General features: G+C 38.6%; 1 protein-coding gene across 1 annotated transcript in view; it reads left to right on the top strand.

Annotated features, from left to right (window-relative positions):
• The first annotated feature begins 813 nt into the window (after nt 1-813).
• The window catches only part of RASGRP3 (RAS guanyl releasing protein 3), a 61736-nt gene continuing 42923 nt past the window's right edge, over nt 814-19626 (top strand). Inside the window, exons 1-2 of the mRNA XM_068185286.1 lie at nt 814-1146; nt 4547-4683. The gene's annotated coding sequence lies outside the window, so the exon portion shown is untranslated. The remainder of the gene's footprint in view (nt 1147-4546; nt 4684-19626) is intronic.

Below are 19626 nucleotides of genomic sequence, written 5' to 3'. Positions count from 1 at the left end.
ACAAAATACAACTAAAAAAAAAAAAAGAAGAAAGATTAAAAGCAGAAAAAACAAACAGCATAAGCTTTCCAAGTAAAAGTATTACTTCCTGTGAGTCCTTTGGCAAATTACTCTATTTCCCCATCAATACCATGGAGATAATATTTCCTGCTGCCATCACACCCCTAAAAACTTTAAACTCCTGATTGTTTGTAGAGAAATCAATCACAGAAAAAGGTGGTGGGGATGTACAGAAGGTCTGGGCCTTAAGAACTTCAACATTCTGTAAGTGAAGTTTTAACTTTTAATCTTTACTATTATGCTGCCATCAGGTTTAAGGCATGTTCTTTAACATATGGAATGAAAAAATATGCGTTTTAGTAAGCAAGCAGGTGAAGAATAAATTAGACTTCTATTTGTGGTCACCCTTCACGACCACACAACCAATCAAAAGCACAAGAGAGATAGGTTATGGCATGAGGGATTACAGCCCCCAGCTGTGCTAAACTCAGGAGGCCACAAACATACAGGGAGACAATCAGTCTTCTCTATTTGTATGCTGACACACAGCCTGAGTCTGACCTATGGTTTGCCCTTACTTTTTTTAAGATCACCATGAACATTTCTTCACCTTGCCCCATGGCTGTAAGCAGCAGATCTTTTGGGATGTGTCTGTGTTTTGACAATTTGCTTGAGTGACAGAGGGGAGAAAACCAATAAATCTTCTATGCAATGAACATAAGCTACTATTAGAAAGGCCCTTAAACTCACAGCTCCTCAGCTGCTGTGAATTGGCACAGATACATTTAAACTTATTGGCAGGATTCCTCAGGCTGCTCAAATCAGTGTCACTTCACTGAAGCTTAGGAAGCAACCCCAATGTGTAGAAGCTGGGGATCTGGCCCACAGCCTGTGCTGCAGTCTAGAAAGACCATCTGTATTTAACGGTATCAGAAAGCAAAATGAAAGTCTTTATAATTTACTTAGTATTACTGAGACAAGTGATTTTCATGGTGTTAAGTCAGGTAGACTAAACAAGAGCTATAGAAGACAAAAACTAGTTCTTTGTTTCTTCCTCTGTATAGTTTTATAGTTTTACCAGGAAAAGTTATGTAATTTCTTACAACATATTCCACGAGGCAATGAAAAGTGAAGGCAAGGAGACAAGTGAGGAGGTAAGAGGGACAGGAATAACAGAATAAGGAATTCAAGCTACTTCATGAATTACAGGCACTAAAGTGTGCTTCCCTGCTCATGTTGAATTGATGTCAAACCCATTCCCACTGATGTCAGTGGAAAGAGTGGCATTACACAATGCTGCTCAGCAGCCCAAGGGAGGGGCAGCATAAAAGCAGAGGAGAAGGTTCAGGTAGTTCAGCTTTTTATTTTGGAAGCTGTACTGAGAATCTTCCATATTCAGAGTTCATGGAATTTGGATACCATTGTTAGCATTCTAATTGTTAAAAGCCAGATGCAGAGATAAAACTAGCACAGCAATCAGCAGGGGGAGGGGGGGGAAGGGGAAGTGGTGAGGGGAGAGCACAACAGCATCTAAATTCATGTTTTGAGGCTCAGCAGTAGAAATCAATATTGTTTGTGCAAAGTCCTTCTGGGATGTCCAGCAAAAAAAAGTGCTTTTTTCATGCTGCCATGTGATAACTCAGTCTTAAGTATCCTGTGGTGAGGAATTTATGATTCTCTTTACTTTGAAGAAGCTGCATCTGCACACAGGAACTCATTGAAAAAAAAGAGTTTGTTTATGTCTGTAACACATGCACACATGCATGTATTTTCAGGGCATAGAATGTAAATGAACTGCTTTGAATTCCAGGGGACCAAGCATGTCTCGAAAGTTCTGGACACCACAGTGTTACCCTGTACCTGCTCATGTTTGTCCTAGAGGCTAATGCATAAGGATGAGTAAAAATGAGACACATAGAGAAAATACATCTCTTCAGCTTTGACATGGGAAAAATTCACTGCACTTTACAAGCATCTGTCCTTAGGAACAATTTCTCACCCTGCTCCAAACTCTCTTGTGGCTCCACCAGCTACCTGATCAATTCCCATGGGAAAGTCTGTAGTGAAAACTCTTTCAAGACAGACTCTTCTCAAGACTGAAATGGTAAAGTGGGTGTGAGAAACTTTGCACACCAGGTGAGAATTTCTTCCAGCGTGCAAAGTCAGAACCACTGAGGAGAATAATTCTGCTTTAATTTTGTAATCTATCTTTAATGTTTAGAGATGTTTTGAATGACACTGAGAAAAGATGTGTGTGGTTTTGAAAGACAGGCTACCAGCAAAATCAGTGCAAGCAGTCTTGTGCAATTGGGCTCTACTGGCACGGTGCTGACACAAGGCAAGCAGCTATTCCAGACTAAGCCTCTCCAAGGCTCTGGCACCGCTTGGTGCTAACAGCACACAGAGCACGTGTGATGCAAATTCAAGTCTGTAACCACTAGTAACTCACTGAGAGGATTTAAGATTTCAACTCAGCTACATCTGAATAAAGGTATGTGCAAGTTTATTAGTGCTAAGCAGCTTTGCATTTCAGTGCTGTTATACCATGGAGACCAGCTTTGCAGAAACAGAGTTGGTAAGGCCTATTCCACAGCTGCTCAATCAACTTTTACACATTGCCAGTCCTTCAGCCTTGGTCTGAGGTCCAAAAGAGCCAGAAAGACTGCAGCATGCCTTCAGTCATCTCCTTGACAGAGTCTTTTAAGCAAAATCTGGTTCCATGTTTCAGCTGAAGTTGGTATTTGATCCACTGTTCACTACAAAGAATTATATTTCTCTTAGTCAGATAAATACGATTATTAACACAAGAAAAAAGTACTGTAAATATCATAACTTTCAGGTCCTTCTATAAATTAAATTATTGATTTTGAATGGAGTTTTCCTTGAAGCATTCCATTTTGGTTTAACTTTATTTTAAAAGGCACTTTCATGGAAAACCTTGGTACTGGGTTACTACTAATGCTCAAAAAATCAACAACAATGTTTATTCATACACCACTAGTATGTCTCTTCTTTTTCATAAACAATCACATTCTTGTAATGGCAGACAGGATCTTTGCAAAGTTGTCAACAAGGCAGGCACTTTCCTGAGGATGACTTTTATATAAATTACTCTGGCATAATGTAGTCTAGCTAAGGTTAACACTGTTTTACTAGTTCCTATACAAAGCAGCATACTGGCTAACAATCATGATCCTTGCCTACACGTCTGAAACAAAAGGTTAAACATTCTCCAAATTCCTTAAGTGCCACAGGTCCTTAACTCTCACCACTTTCAGCATGACCCCTCATCTGTATATTTCAGATACAAATCTTAAACAGAAGAAAGATTTTTCATCCACATAGTAAGAGCTATCTTTCAAGTCTCTACCTTCCCACTAAACCAATCACCAATCCCAAACCATGCATTAAGGTCTTCAGTAAACACACAGCAATTCGAACATAAAAACTACCACTGTAAAAAGCAGCAGAAAGGTTTTTTACAGCGATTTACTTAATTTATATAAAGTGAAGGAAAGTACCCTTAACAACAGAAAATGTTGGGATAGGGCAAAGAGATAAAGAAATACCACACTACATTCCCATCTTAACTGAGTATAATGTGAAAATCATTAATTTCTTTTTTCAAGCTTGAGAGAGTCTTGGAAGCTTGGTGTGTATTTTTAAGACCACTAAGCTGAAAATAATTAAATTGGAAGTACTGATTTTAAAAAAAGCATATCAAAATAATTCTTTTTCTCAAATTAATTAATGGAACATATTTGATGATTTCAACATAGTTGCTATCTAAGAGCTATAGCTGCACAGCCATCTTCATTGAATACATGCACAGCAATTCTGTTTCCCTGCATGTAAACACACTTAGTTTGCTTAAACACTTCTAGTCTGCAAGATAAGTTCCACTGAGGAAGAGAGTACTCAGGCAAAATGAAGATTCATAGATTTTAAACATCATTCTTAACCATTCTTAAAGCATGTTAGCCTATTTTGTCCTCTTTTCCAAGCCAAAAAAAAAAAAATCCTTTTTCCAACACTCCAATCCCAAAGAAATTAAAATATTTATCCATAATGAAATCCTTTAAAGAAGTAATAATTACTCAAGAGATTAAGGTCTACTGCATCTGTGCCTCCTCTTTTTTTTCTTTTTTTTTTTTTTTTTTTTTTTTTGTGGAATACAAAAGATGACATCCTAGAATGTTTTTGAGCAAGTTATTTCCTCATGCAAAGAGAACTGTCTGCAGAGCAATCCCTATCAAATTCTTTTACTTGTATTGGCAGGGAAGGGCAAAACCCCCTAAGATCTTTCCTTTGTTTAAATGCATTTCCTGCCTTCCTTACTGCTAGAGACTGTGTTGTGACAGGCCTATTTATAGTCCAAAGAAAGGAAAAAGCACCACTGGAGGCAGGAAAACTAAGTTGGGAAAGAATAGAAGGAAGTGTGGCTGCCATTTAGCCAAACAATCTAGAACTAATTGAGCTCAAAGGAGCCCCAGCCTCAGTGAAGCTGCTGGGAGGGAACAGAGCACAATCCTTCTTCTCTCTCCAGGGCCCTGCCAGGGCTGCTGAGTGGGAGAGCCATGGGCAGGACACTGCTGGGAGCAAATAACCTCAGCATCTCAATATCCTGAGAAGAACTCTTGGGAAAAACGAGAGTGATGCAAGTTGGATACCTATCAAATTAAGGTAAGTGCCTCCTTCTGGCATTTCTGCTTGCTGCATGCTCCACTTCTTTTCAGGTATGGCCAGGCTGGTAAAGGAAAAAAGAATGAGCTTTGGCAAAGGAATGGCAACCGACTTTTAGAGAAAGGTTTGGCAGGATGTCTGATTTTTAGATAAAGAAATCTGAATTCACTTATGGATTCCTCAGAACTTTTCTTAAGCAAAAGAAGCCTTTGCCATAAATCCATACCATAACTGCTGTTTTCCTGATTTGTGTCATGTTCATCTTATAGATTGTGATTAAGTACTAGAGAAATGTTATGGTAAATGTATGCCCCAAAGCAAAATATTATGTCAACTCTGCATTCATTTAAAAATATAGATTTAGAGAAAGACAGAGGGAGGGAGAAGTATATGGAATATATATTTATAAAAGATGTGCTAATATGGAATAGAGAAACACATCAAAATGTATATAATGCAAGTTTTGAGATAATTTAGTCTTATGATGTAGACTTGAAAGTAGGAACTTAGCCTGAATTAAAGTGCCTGAAAGTTTCTAGTGTTTTAGAATTTATTATGACAGGTAATTCATGTGTGTGTGCATGCATATATACAAAATATACTACAAATAGATACCAAATCAAGATATATTATTCATTGTTGCTTGCATTGCAATACTTCATGTTGCCATTCTGAGGTCTAATTTAAACTGACAGTAGAATCTGAGTGGAAATTTCTAGTCTGCTGATTTTCAGATAATATACAGAATATCACACTATCATGACTGACTGTGTAAAAAGCTCCATTTTAAGATAGATCAGTGTACTGACCATATTAATTCACTGAGTTACCATCAACAAGACAGACTTTTAAGATGGAAAATTTGAGTTTTTTAAGATTGTGTATGATTTCTTCACCTCTCAACATGTCCTTTGCACTTCTAACAAAGAAAATGCTGTTGTGGTTTGCAGGCAGCAGAATAGAAGCTGTAGAATAACAGACTCAGGTTTTCATCATGCAAATTTTATCTTCTTTGAAAGATCTATGAGAATAACCTTTGTATTAGTCTCATTTGTGTTAACACATTACCTCTAAGCATGTGTTATTCAGATTATTAATTTGTTATTCAGATGTTGTCTAGGATTAGCGGTTTATGGTAAAAGGTTGCTGGTGACTAAAAAGGAAGTGTGATGTGTTGTTATTCTACTGTATCCCCATAGGATGCTATTATGTTCAGAGTCTGCTATTGTGAAGATAGCAAGGCAGGATGTCACCCATGTAGGTGAAAAGCCAAGACAGGGCAATTGCAAACAGCAGCAGTCAGCTGAAACTGATCCAGGAGGTGCCAAGCAGCAACTCCAATGAAGCAGATGGAAGCCAAGGCTCATGGAAAGGATCGGGCCTTTCTTTGTCCGATTTCCAAGTACTCAGCATTTGCAGTGATTCTCAGTAATTTACAGTAGTTCTAGGTGGTTATAAGCCTGTTCTTGTGAAGACTAAAATGGCAGTAAAACTAGAAGCTTGTACAGATATTTGCAAGAGAAAGCTCTTTAGACAGCAATTTGAGTAACTAGCATAGCGTGCTCTCATGCAGGTAACATTCCTTGTTTTCAATTTCAGTAACTGATTGCCCTGCACAAAAACTAAGCAGAAACAGAAAAAGAGTGTTTTAATTTAAAAATTTAGGAAGCATTGCAATTTCTGGTGTTGAATAAATACAATGATTTCCATGAGATGTCAGTTGCACAGCGACTGCAATACAACTAAACAGTACACACCTTATCATTCAGATTTATTATTTCAGGTCAGCAGGACTCACCATATTTTTTTTTAAAGCTTGGTACCACTGCATGAATGTAGCAAAACAGAAACCTTTCCTTAGCTATAAGGAGAAGATCACTTACAAATCAGCCAGTTACATTGTAGTTTACAGGAAAAGGTGGTCAAAAACATGCTGATGCACTTTCACATTTGCCTTTGGAAAAAATACTACAGATGGTAGTATTAAAAATTCCCTAATTAATGGGAATTCCCTAATTAATTTTTAAGATGGTACTTAAAAATTCCCTAATTAATACTCTTAATAAACACACACATATGAAGATTTGTTTCTAAACTGCTAGAGCTCACATGTTCGTGAGCTCTAAGTTTGCTAACTGAGGGTTTTGTCCTGAAGATAGAACCATGAGGAAAAAATACGTCACTGAAAGAGTGATTGGGCACTGGTATGGGCTGCCCAGGGAGGTGGTTGAGTCACTGTCCCTGGAGGTGTTTAAAAAAAAGACTTGATGAGGCACTCAGTGCCATGGTTTAGCTGATAAGGTAATGATGGGTCACAGGCTGGACTCAATGATCTCAAAGTTTTTTTCCAGCCTAGTTTACTCTGTGATTCTGTGATTTCAGAAGGCCTTAGAATGAAATTTACACCCCAGCACCTTATAAAATCTTACCACCTGCTAGGGTCTAAGTACTCTGCAGGAGATTCTTTCTACATAAACACTTTTGAGTGTTCACAAGTATTAACAGAGCTACAATTATTAAAGCTCCAAGCTAAAAATTAAATACGAGAATTTGATATACCAGAAGGAAGTTGATATTCACATGCTTCCTACCCTGACATTATTTTACCAGGTAATTAAAGAGGTTGAGGGTTGTAAAATAAATACCTCAGTCAGCTGTCACTACTGTGTGGGCAGTATGGATTTCTGGTTCCAGGAAAGCTGACTGACTTGAAGAAAAATCACATGACTTAAAAAGTAATGCACTTTGGGTGACAAGTCATGCCATGCTTTCCTGCAAAGCTAGTTCAGGTTTAGTAAGATTTATTATTCCTCATGCAATTGCTCCAGTGTAAGTATCTTAATTTCTCTCTAAGCCTTATTCCACTCTACCAGACACTCTTACAAGGAAGCTTTGTGCTCCAAGTCACCATTTAGTCAGGCCCACTAACATTACAGGAAAAAAAAAGAGCAGAGAATTACAAGTGTTTGGAGTAGTCAAAGCAAGATTTTTCAAGAACACATGTACAGTCTACAGTAGTCTCACTCAAAAAACAAAGCTGGGGAAGAGGGAACACAAAAAGAAACCCAGTTAAAACACATTAAGGCATCAATATTCAGTGCTGGATAGCAATGAGATGCAGCTGTTCAACACGACAGAAATGTTAGTGTTAACAAATAATTTTTTGATAATGTCTAAAACACCTAGCTCATAACTATGTGCTGAATAACATCCTGACTCGTGAAAATGTTTATGCAGGTGTTTAAATTTAAGCATATGGGTAGTCTCATTGATTTCAAGCAAAATGATTTCAACAGAGTGATAAAATGTAAAGCCTGGCAGAGTCATTAGATCATCTAGTCTGACTACAAACACAGCATGTTAATTTCACCATTTCTCTTATCCAAAACTCAAAAGTTGTCCTGCTTACAACAGAAGAGTATGGATAAAAGATTAAAGGGAAGATCACAATGTTCTACACGCATGAGTAGCGACCCACAACAGTGAGAATTGTTCAGGCTGACACAAATCCTTTAGCTCAAATGGGAATTAAATGTGCAGGCTTTGCACCAACTTACTGCACAAGAGTGAAGGTCAATATGTGTATGGAAGATGGACTGTTTCTCCCAGAAGCCTTTGTGCTATCAGAAAAAGCCATTTACTTTACTTTGGTTGCTTTCCTACTCTTCTAGTGGACTAGAAATGTACTGTTGCAAGAGCAAGGATTTTTAAAAAAGCTTCTTTAAAATCAATCTTTATGCCAAAGTGCATATTTTTTTACCTTAAATTCTCACTCACCCCAGGTCATGTGCAAATTGTGGTACAAAATTAGGAGCCATTGTTCACAAACAGATGAAACATAGATACATTAACCAAATAGAAAAATACACCTAGAATGAATTTGTCAAATCTCTTACTTGGTCACACCTAGGCAGTTTAAAAAGACTGATTATCTGAACAATAGATGAGAAAAAGTGGGGGACTTGACCTGGGGTCTCCTTTCCAAGGATTAGTAGCAGTGGGTTTCTGCTGCATGAACACAGAGCAGCGGCAGTGGTGTTGAAGGATATGTAAAACATATGGTATTAACAAAAAAAAAAAAAAAAAAAAAAAGAGGGGGAAGAAGAAAGACTGTCTTGGAGTACAAGTCCACCTGGTCAATAACCATACAGGTATCTTCATGTCTTAGGTTACCACAGAAAAAACCCAAACAAAAAAAAACAAAAAAAATTGGCTTGGCTTTGAGAAGTATTTTTGTCTTCATCTTCTTCCTATTTACACTGAGTTTCAGGGTTGGTAATCTCCTTGTTACTCAGTATAATACTTCCTGGGAAGCAGAGGGGAAGGAAGAGCTTCTCCCAGCTTTTGGCAGCAGAGGGAAATGGCAAACACTCTACCTTATGCGGAGGTAGATTCAGTCCTCTGCTCTTCTCTAAACTCCCTGCAGCAATTTGCTCTCATCTGGATGTCATCTCTGAAGTGTCCCTTCCCAACCCTCTGTCTAGAAATGGTTGCAGACCCATTTATCACAATGGTCCCCAAAAGACTCTGTGGACTCAAACACAGTGCAAAACACAACCCTGCTCTAATGGTTCTGTAGTGCAGCACCACACAGCCCCAGGAAAATGAAAATGCAAAGTGGCCACCCTGTTGCCAGTATTGCAATGAATATGTGCCACTAAGTCAAGATAGCAGAAATGCAGTGAACATCCAGAGTAGTTATGGTGTGACACACAGTATTGTGTGCAGTCTGCTCTGCCAACATGGTCCAGCCATGCACCAAATAACTCCACTGGTGGGGCTGGACAGAGGAATTTAAAGTCAAGCTAACAGATCTGGCATTGTCTCACTAATTGATTAATGACTGTTTACATTATAGAGCTGTAATTCACTCGAGTTAGAAAGAACAGAAATTAATGTGTACCAACATCTCTGTTTAGACAGCTCAGCATTCTTAGAATCCTTTATATTCTAACACACCTTTTTTTCCAGCATGGTGTTCCAGCATAGTGTTCCATTGTTATTTTGGATTATTACCGTACCACAATTATCTTGGAAGGCTGGAGACAAAGATAAATCTTCAAAGATGAGGTCATTACTAAAGGGAAAAGGAAAACCAAACTCAGTCTCAATTGAACTACAAAATATGCTTCATAACTTCATAAATGGGAACAGGCAAGAGAGAGAAGTGGATTAATGCTGAATTTTTCCATGCTGCTTGACCTTCTTCCCAAGCACGGATAGCCTCTTCTTTCTCTCTTAAAAGAAAGAACTTTCATACTGCCTTCATATAATGCTATAGTTTTAGACTGGAACACAGCCTATGTGGAATTCTGGACCCAGCACATCACTCTGATATTGTTCTATTCATTCAGATATGTTCTATGAGAGATAACTGTCTTAAGCAATAATTAAAAGCAGTAAAAACATAAAAGAGCAGGATAATGTCTTTATACTACTAAAAGAAATGGAACTGGAACTAATAACAGAGAAGGGCCCAGAGTAAAACAAGTGTAATAAATCCAGCAGTTAAATATAGAGACCTTGGCCCCAAGGGACTCTGTCATACAAAATATTAAGTGTTGTGACTATAATAAGCAAATCTCCTCTCAACTAAGGAGCATGGAAGCAATAGAATCTCTCTTGTCTTTGCACTGAATACTTCATACATAGTAGGAAAGCACAGATGGATGCAAATTCACTCATCTCAGAGTAAGCTGGGAGCATGAACCCTGAGATATTCGCAGTAGATTTCAGACAGGCTGCTGGATAACAGAGTCTGGCTGATAAACATGCTGTGTGTTGGACTAGGTGGAGATCCTGCCTGGCAGTTCTGACAGGGTAGGCATTTGTGATCCATGCCTCATTTTGCAGTGCATAAAAATGTTACTGTTCATAAGCGAGCAGTGCATTAATTTTTAGTACTTTGACAGAAACTGTTAAAAAAAGGTCAGGTTTTTTTCTAGAGAGAAGGAAACAGGCTTGTTTTTTTTTCTCTTTTCTGGGTCTGTTACTAGTCTCCATTGTTTCCACCCTTGTAATGTCAATGCAAATGGACGTCATGCTGCAATGCAGAATGTAGTGCTCTAAGTTGATACTTAGATACTCAGTACCAGCCTGTGCTGTGTCACTGAGGAAAGACTGGCTTGCCAAACCAAGAACCACTGTGACATCAGTGGTGACAATATGTTTATCAAAATTAATAAAGTGAAAAAACGTTTTTCACTATTCATGTGTAATACAAATTTGGCAGATAACATTCTTTCTGTTGTAAAATTTGAGTGAAAATAATTCTCAGAAATTATTTATACAAGACAAAGTTGACATCAGTTGAGCTTACAATAGGAGAGACAAGTAAAATGCAGAAAGCTAGGTACTTTTGGTAAAACAGAAATAAGTGCATTTTAAAACATGTTCACTGAATTGAAAACTTTCTGTGTAACTATAATTTCATTTAAAGTCTGAGAGAGGATGTCATGAAGAACTCGGAAAAAAACCCTGATGTCATACTCTTGATCTCTTGTATTCATTTGCACCAAGTGTGGAAAAAAGCCATACTTACTGGAGATTTTTAAATGGTAAAGGAACTACTGATTAGCTCAAACTTACCAGATGCAGAAAAGACAACAAAAACTGAGAGCTGCTGTACATTCAACATTACAGCAATGCCCCATCCTTGTTCAGCACATCACTCACAATGAGGATGGCTAGAGAAACCTAGAGAACCAATCTCTTCCAAATACACAAGTCTGTTTAGAAATCTTCAGTCTAGACAGTATCGGGAAAAAAAAAAAAACCCTTTATGACAGATGTGCTTTTGTGCTACTGTATCTAAGTCTAGGATTACTGTAACACACTCTTCAAGCTCTGTTTCTGAAATGAGCATATCCACCCTGTGGAATATAACTATTCAGTGTAGTTGGTAACAGACAACGAAGAGCTTTTGTTGCTTTAGTTTTTTGGGTTTTTTGTAATCATGGGTCTATTGTCACTGCTACAGAAGTTGTCCTTAGTGCCTGCTATCACTGCATGGCACAATTTCACCCTGTCTCTTAGCAAGGGAGATACCAGCCCCCTTTAGCATTCAGAGAACAGAGAACATTTACCAGAACAACTTTTATTTTTCATTCCACCTCTGTACTTCAAGGTAAAACAAAATCAAGTAAAGTGAACTGGAAATATAGAACAGTGCTCTTACAATAATAGTAACAATTTTAATAATTAAAATCTCTTACACATATCTTTATAAGGAAGAAAAAATACATTTCCAGCTTCTCTGTGAATACTGTGGGCTTTGGAAAGGAAGGAATAAGTGTGATAAGGGTTGTCTTGTGGATGGGGGTATTTTTGTTTGAGTAGGTTTGATGTTTTCATTCATCCCATCAGTCATTGTCATCCCCTTTCTAAATCTGAGAATTGAAGATAGAGAAAAAATAAGACCATCCCCAATCTTTCATGCCAAATTTGTAATCCCTAAAATCTAGTATCCCCCTATACTTCTTTAAAGAAAATATCACTTAAGTTAAGAGACAATCCCCATTAACCTGCAGCTATGAGTACACAGCATTTCCACAAACCAGTGTACAGATTCCAAGCTGGACATCAAGAGGAGAAAAGAAAGAAAAGGAGGGAGGTCTCACCAGTAACGTACATGAGAGAAAAGGCTGCCTTCCACCTTTATCATTAAGCTTCATCCTTACATCTCCCATCTCTACCTCCTGGATCCTCTCTCCTTTACTCTTATAGTCTGTGCTTCATGGTGGATGATGTTCAGCCAAAGACATGATCCTCACAGATCCCTTCAAACTGAAATATTCTATTCTATTCTATTCTATTCTATTCTATTCTATTCTATTCTATTCTATTCCTCTCTCCTATCCCTTCCATTCCAGGCATACTGCTTCTGGCTTTTCCACTAAGCAGACCAAGTGCTTAGGAGAAAACTAAGAGCCATCCAAAAGTGGTGGTAAGACAGCCTACAGGACAAGCCAGAGCCCCTCTGGAACATGGCATGAGAAGAACTGAGGGCACAGACTATTGGCAGAGTGGCTTAATTCCCAGAGAATTCAGGAGTCACAGTAACAAGTGAAAACCTTTGTCAGAGGCTTATAGCTGGGCTGAATGTTTACTAGTTCAACAAAAAAATCCCCCACTGCCTGCCATGGTGCAGCTGAGCTGTCAAAAAAGCATGTCTGTACTTCATAGACTAGAACTATTACAGTTTTTCAACTTGAAAGAAATGTTTAACAGAGCACAACAATTTTTCCATCCATAATTTCTGACAAAAGAATTATTGGATACTTTAGCTTAATTCACAAACTCTCAATTTTAGATGGGTACACAGCATATCAAACTTCCATTTAAATTATTATTTTCTCACATACTTAAATCACTGAAGGGCATTGTTTTCCAATGGAAATCAACTAGCAGCCTTGACTCTAAGCATTGTTCTGGGCTCACCTTATGACATTTAATTGATGATATAAAGGAAGGACTGATTTCAAGGGTCATATCTAGGGATGCCCTAGTTTGATAACTTATCCTCTCAACTCTTACTCTCTTAGAGGTAATGTGACTACTGGGTGCACCCTTGGGCACGAAAGGGGAGGTACACTGGGCATTTGCAGTACTCCTGTGCCCCCTAGAGCATTACATTGAAGAACCTGGAACTGACTTAGATTGCTAGGGATGGAATTTAGCCCATAAACATTTAAAACTGATTTAATGTAATGTAAGGTTGAGAGCCTTTTTGCAGTATTTTCAGCAAAATTTCCTATGTGATATGCCCCTCATATGTCCTTTAGCTGGAAGCTATGTGTAAGACCTGTTACACTATTTATAGCAGCCCCTTTAATCAGACTTAGGTATTTATAAAGCATCCTGTCTGGTGAAGGTTTCCATGGTCTGCTTTCATTCACTTCAGCTGATAGTGAAGGCTATATAATATCTGGGACAATGAAGCAGACCAGCAAACCAGGCAGTTTCTCTTTTGGGTTTGAGTTCCATATGTTCTAAAAGGCTGAAGTCCAAGAGCAGTGCAGCCATTCAGGAAACAAATGTAGCAACTGCAGACTTGCAGTTAGTATAACCTGACATTTATGTCCACTGAGAGTCTTACACCACTTCCATAAATTCCAGAACATGTTAACAGAAAAGAGACATTTTCAGGCAACCCACAAAACAGAGGCCATAACTGCCATGTGCAGAAAATAACTATAGTTCAAAATTTTACACAGTATCAAAGCATTGATGTTAAGATCTCTATCAGTGATCAATTTGTAAATTAAAACACCTACAGTTAATTAAATGACACATAAGCTAGACACAGCCAAGTATATTAAAAAAAAAAAAAAAAAAAAAAAAAAGAGAAACAACGGTTAAAAAGAAGCCATGAAATAAAGGCTCTCCTACAGTAAGGAGAGGCTTTTGATCCATTTAGCCAGCATCAGTAAAAACAAAAATCTTCCTGATCTCAACCCAAACCAAAATGGACAACTGTTCCATTCTTTAGTTCCTTAAGGTTATTCTAAAAGCTATCTATACTATGTAAGATTAAAAATTTTACCTTACATGTACACATCCCTATCACAATTCAGTGCTAACTGTGCTTATTTTTTGTTGTTCCTTTTCAGGATTTCTTATGTCTCATTTCAGCATGACTGAGAAATCTGTTTTCATTTCTTAGTTTTTATTTGAGGCATAAATCATAGAATCTTTTGAGTGGTAAGGAACCCACAAGGATCTTCATGTCCTACTCACAAATGAATGTCCATGGAGAAAGAAATGCACCCTTTTCAATCCAGTCTTCATTTGTTTTCTCAAGAGAAAGAGAAGGCAGAATACTCTTGTATTCCATACAGCAAAGCTTTTGTCATATTTAAGGTGCTATCTGATAGATGTAAGAACACAACACTTAATTTTTTGTAGCTGCATTAACTACCTGATCTTCTTTTGTATGTCAGTATTTCTTTTAAAAAACAGGAAAGAATAGAAACAAAGGAAAACCTCCACAAAAAATTTTTAAGACCTTTATTTTCAGGAATTACACCCAAATTATTTCTTTTTTCTGTTTCACAATGACTTAAAATTGTCTGTGCTATTTTATATTTTAAGTCATTAAAATGACTTAAATGAGGATAAACCTTTTCCCACATAAACTGCAGTTTACAACAGTATTTACAGAGCCATAAAAATAAATTCATTTGTCTACTCATTTCAGAAAGTACAAAGGTTACTTTTCTTTTTAGGGAGTGTATCCCAAGTTGTTTGTGGGATATTGCCATTCAGTCATTATCATCAAATTATGTTGCTATGTGGAGCATGACTACCAAATAGAGACAGCTATTCAGTGCAGAGTGATGACATTGTACTCTGTGCTATTTCAAATGGCCCAGGTACTACCAGCATTTAATCAATTATATGAACGGTTGCTGAAAAATGTAAAAGAGTGCAGTTGAGAAATGAACAAAAGTAACAAGAATGGTATTTGTGGACAAATAGATTATTTTGGAACACACTTCAGTCAGGTTTTCTTCAGTGTCAACAAGGAGTAATTTTGTACAAAGTTGTAAAGAAATTTAGTTTTAAAGTAATTTTAAAGCTGCATGTAAAGTTCTGTTACCCTTGATCTCAGTGCATTTTAGGGAAAATAAAATGTAATTTATCAAGGATAACTCATTTGGTCAATGGGGTGTGCCTTAAAGCACAGGGAGCGCCTTCTCCTTTCTCTGAGGCCAGTTGTTTACACCCAGTTCTGTGATCCATGCTGGAACTTCCAACTCAGTTCTGCCAGGACAGCTCTCACTCCCTTTTTGAAACTGCCTTTCCTCCAGTGGCCTAAATTTAAAAGAACTCGTTTCTCAAGGGCTAATTTCTCATTTTTAAATTCATAGTTTTTACAACCTCCTTTTTTAAAGCCTCCTCAGCAGCTGTGCTGGGTCACAGAGCCCCATGGCCTGGGACAGTCTCTTGGAGTCTCCCAGGATGACACGAGGAGCAGCTTGCTGAGGTGTTGCCCAGCCTGACTGCACGTCAGGACACACCTGCAGCAAACATTCCCTGTTTCCCAGGCCTTCCTCCTCCCTCTGCACTGACCCCCATACTCAGGCCAAGAGGAGGCCGGGTCTCATGCAAAGCTCAAGCCCTTGGAGGAGGAACCCCAACCTCACAGCTCCTTCCCCCCAGGCTGGGACAAGAGCCTCCCCACAGCTGGATATGCCCATGCCTAGCTGGGTTGAGAGAGCTCCTTCAGGGCGGGAGCTTGTTCTCTGGAAACTTGTTCAAGAAACAGGAGAAGCTCACAAAGGCAGGCGTGGGTAATGAGCACAAGGGCTTCTTCCCTGCTCCAGGCTATGCTGGCAGCACTGGTGGCTGCATGGTTTTGTAACCATGTGCTGGTTTATATAATAGGAAGAGCTGGGTAAGGTCAAAGGAAGTGACCCGAGTTACCCTTCGTCACTGCAGACTTCATCTTCAGGGATTTGCTGGCTTTCATTGGATTCTGACAAATGTGCCAGTTAGATATGCTATTCTATTTTAACTATTTTAAAAACAGGCACCTGGCTCTGAGAAATTCCCTATATTTGCCCAAATCTTCGTTGCAGCACTATCTATTGGTGCAATTTGTATTTCAGAAAAATGCTCTATAATGCCCTTTGTAATCCAATGAGACCGTGCTGTTTTGCAGGATCTGGATTGCTTACCAAACATCAAAATACTCTTACCATGTCCTTTACTGATGGACAATTGCCTGTGTACTTTCAATCTTGCCAATTTGCCGTACTGCCGGGGTTTCAGCACAGTATATCCTATATGTGGGACAAGAATTTCAGAAATTCAGAAAATTATCTTTTGCACCTCACCCTTGAAATACCATTGACTGTACGCCTTTGTCCCTAAATACCTAAATATCTTTAAATGTGGGACCAGGCTAAAGGGAGTTAAGTGTAAAGTCTCAGTTGAATTTCAGTAATGTGTGACTACATATCACCCTGGAAAATTTCATCAAAACCTGCTCCTTTCTTGACTTCAGCATTTCTCCTTCATTTGTCCTACATCTGGGAACATGGGGATAAGGATGCTTTTTTTTGCTCTCTCTGTTTAGACTGATAGTCCTCACCCCAAAGGGTCTGTCTCAGTCTGACTACACAATGTCTGGCAAAATGCAGCCACGTAATCCATGATGTAAAAGCACCAGATGCCAAAATTAAAATGATCTCCAGTATTAATACTCACCACTCTACTGTCCAAACACAAAACTGTGTAATTGTTACCCTTAAGAACAACTAATCCCCAAAAGTGGGAATGTTCATGTATTTTGCATGATCACTGGAGTGGCCTGGTGTTAAAGACACTAGGAATGCAACAGTATTTTAAATTTTACTGTTCCTGTTTAAATTCCTGTATTAAAACGCAGTAAAGTCTGAAGTCAGAAAAAAACCTGAAGCGATCAACGGGGATGTGTTTAACTTTCCACTTGTGCTGCCCCTACTGTCGATTAAGGCTTATCTACTGTTTGGTGTTAGTCATTAAAAAAAAACCTACCAATAAAAAACCAGAAGTTATGGAGCACATAGCGCCGCGTTCCAGTCAAAGGCTTTAGCAAAGGCTGCTATTATGAAAAGGATTTTCTAATAGGGGGAATAATGATCTTCAGATTCTAACCTCCTGGCACAGCAGTGAGATTTATCAGGAGGGGCATGTGACTAGTTAAGACACACAGCCCCAGCTTGAAGGAAACAGCTGCTCATTTCATGCTTTAGCACTTGGCAGCTGGACAAGGAAGGGTGATGTTTGTGTTGAATACCTCTGCAGAACCAAGTACAGTAAGTGATTTTCCCTGTTTTTGATTTTTTTTCCTAAACTGTCATTGCTTTCCCATTTTCATCCTAGACCTTTCATAAAAATATTTGAAAGAGTGAAGCATATTTTTGAAACTTCATTGATAAGCAGTCATTCATGCTCAGATTTCCTGCATTTTTCTGACCTGTGATTAACAGCATTGTTTTTGGTCTTGCGGGAACAAGGCAGGTATAGTGTTCCGCCCTCGTGCTAGGCAGGAAGGGACTGTGGTGCTTATTTACTCAGATCATGGAGTGAGGAGGCTGTTTATGATGATTGTATTTTCCTTTCTCTGTAGTCAATAGGTAGTGATGCAACTTGAGTATAGAGAAATTTCAGTGTTTGGCTTAAAAGTACTAGCGTAAGGAATTGACAGAGGTACTCCCTCAAAACAGTGCGACCAATCTGAGCAAAATTGCTTGTGACAGGTTACTTTCTGAGGGTGAATGGAGAGATTTTTTTTAAAGGAAAAGGTACAAGTAGAGAAATGCAGGAAGACTGAAGATGTACTGATTAAGGTACTATTGAGCCATTCTGAATAATAATGCATAATTAGACTGTGAAGATTGAAAACTTGCAAAAAACAGGGAAGGAGTCTCCTAAATTTCTCCAAGTTCTTTATTCAATTTATTTTTGGGTACTTGCATGTTTTGTGGTTTTACTTCATGAAAGATTGATGTCCCTGTCTGATAATTTTTGACTCTTACGGTCTGAAGTTTTCTTTCAAAACCAGAGTGTAGGATACATAAAAAGCAACTTTTGATCAATTATTTACATAGAGATGAATCAGGTTTCTTTGGAGGAAGACTTTGGAGGAACAGGAACAGGTGAATGAGTGATGGATCTTGATATGTGATAAGACTAAGGTGCTCTGGGGAAGGTTAAAGAGGGGCAGACAGAGCAGTGGGGTCCTGTTGAGGAAGGTCTAAGAATAAACACTGACAGGTTGCATGCAGTCTCTCCTTTAAAGGTGGGGAGAATAAGCTTTTCAAATATTTCTTTCATAAGAAAGTGAAACATTATTTCTCTTTGAAGACTTTTAATTTCCTTTTAAAGCATAGTTTATAATTTTGACAGTTAATTGGAAATTTTATAGGAAAATGTCAATCGGTTTAAACTGTTCACAAAACCAGAAGTCTGTGTGGCTTCCTGCCTTTTTGTGTCTCCAAGGGTAGAACTGCCTTTGAACCAAGAACTGAAGTACTCTCACCACACTGCAGCCCTCCCACAGGGATACTGTGGAACACCATTAACGGAGCAGGCCTACGGGTCCCAAGGTGCCTGGTGTTGTGTCAGGAGCCCGAGGTGCCCTGGGCACCTTGGCTGCAATGGGGCCCCTCCAGCCTGTCCACATCTCCATTCCATGTGGGGCAGGGAGAATAACTTGTTTCCTGTCCCTTTTTATTCTGATCCCAGAATAAGTTTCTTTTTCTTCAGAACTGTAGGAATTCTGATTTTGAATAGGATTATGCCATGGTGTGCTTGTTTCCAGACACTGCATTTTTTATCTGTTATGAGTGCTCTGTGTTAAGCAAACTGTCCAGGACTTGTTGTAAACCTAAGTTAAACCCCAAATCCAGCAGAAAACAGATATGAGCTCAGTCCATACCTGCTGTAACTTCTCCCTCCCTCCTTCTCCACAACCACTGTGCCAGCATTGGTGCAGCAGGTTGATGTAAAGCCATATGGCTCTGCACCAGCTGGACTGTGAGCCAGCTGTGTGTGCCTCTTGTGCAGCTGATTAATACTCCGGCAGAGCTGGGAGTTAAGTGTAATATAAAAGAGACAAAATTGTGATTGCAAAGTAAACATTAGATAACTTCACTACTGAGCTTGCCTTCAGGTAATAATGTCTGAAAACATCTTGTTACAGTGGTAACTGAATTGTCTCAAAGAAATGTGGTGGGAGAGCCCAGTTTTGTGCCTCTTTAATGTTGGTTATAAAGGTAATTTGCAATCAAGGAGAATAACTCATCACTTGGACCTGAAATTTTAAGAAAAAAACCCCTGCTTTATTTACAGCTTCCAGATATCATTACTGTATCTGATTCTGAATTAAATTCAAGACTCATGACTAGCCTTTTAAATTCTCTGTCTAAAAAAATGAAGAAAGCTTGATCAACA

This window comes from Anomalospiza imberbis, chromosome 3 (assembly GCF_031753505.1).
Source record: "Anomalospiza imberbis isolate Cuckoo-Finch-1a 21T00152 chromosome 3, ASM3175350v1, whole genome shotgun sequence".
NCBI lineage: Eukaryota > Metazoa > Chordata > Aves > Passeriformes > Viduidae > Anomalospiza > Anomalospiza imberbis.
This window is presented reverse-complemented; position numbering and strand designations above follow the sequence as displayed.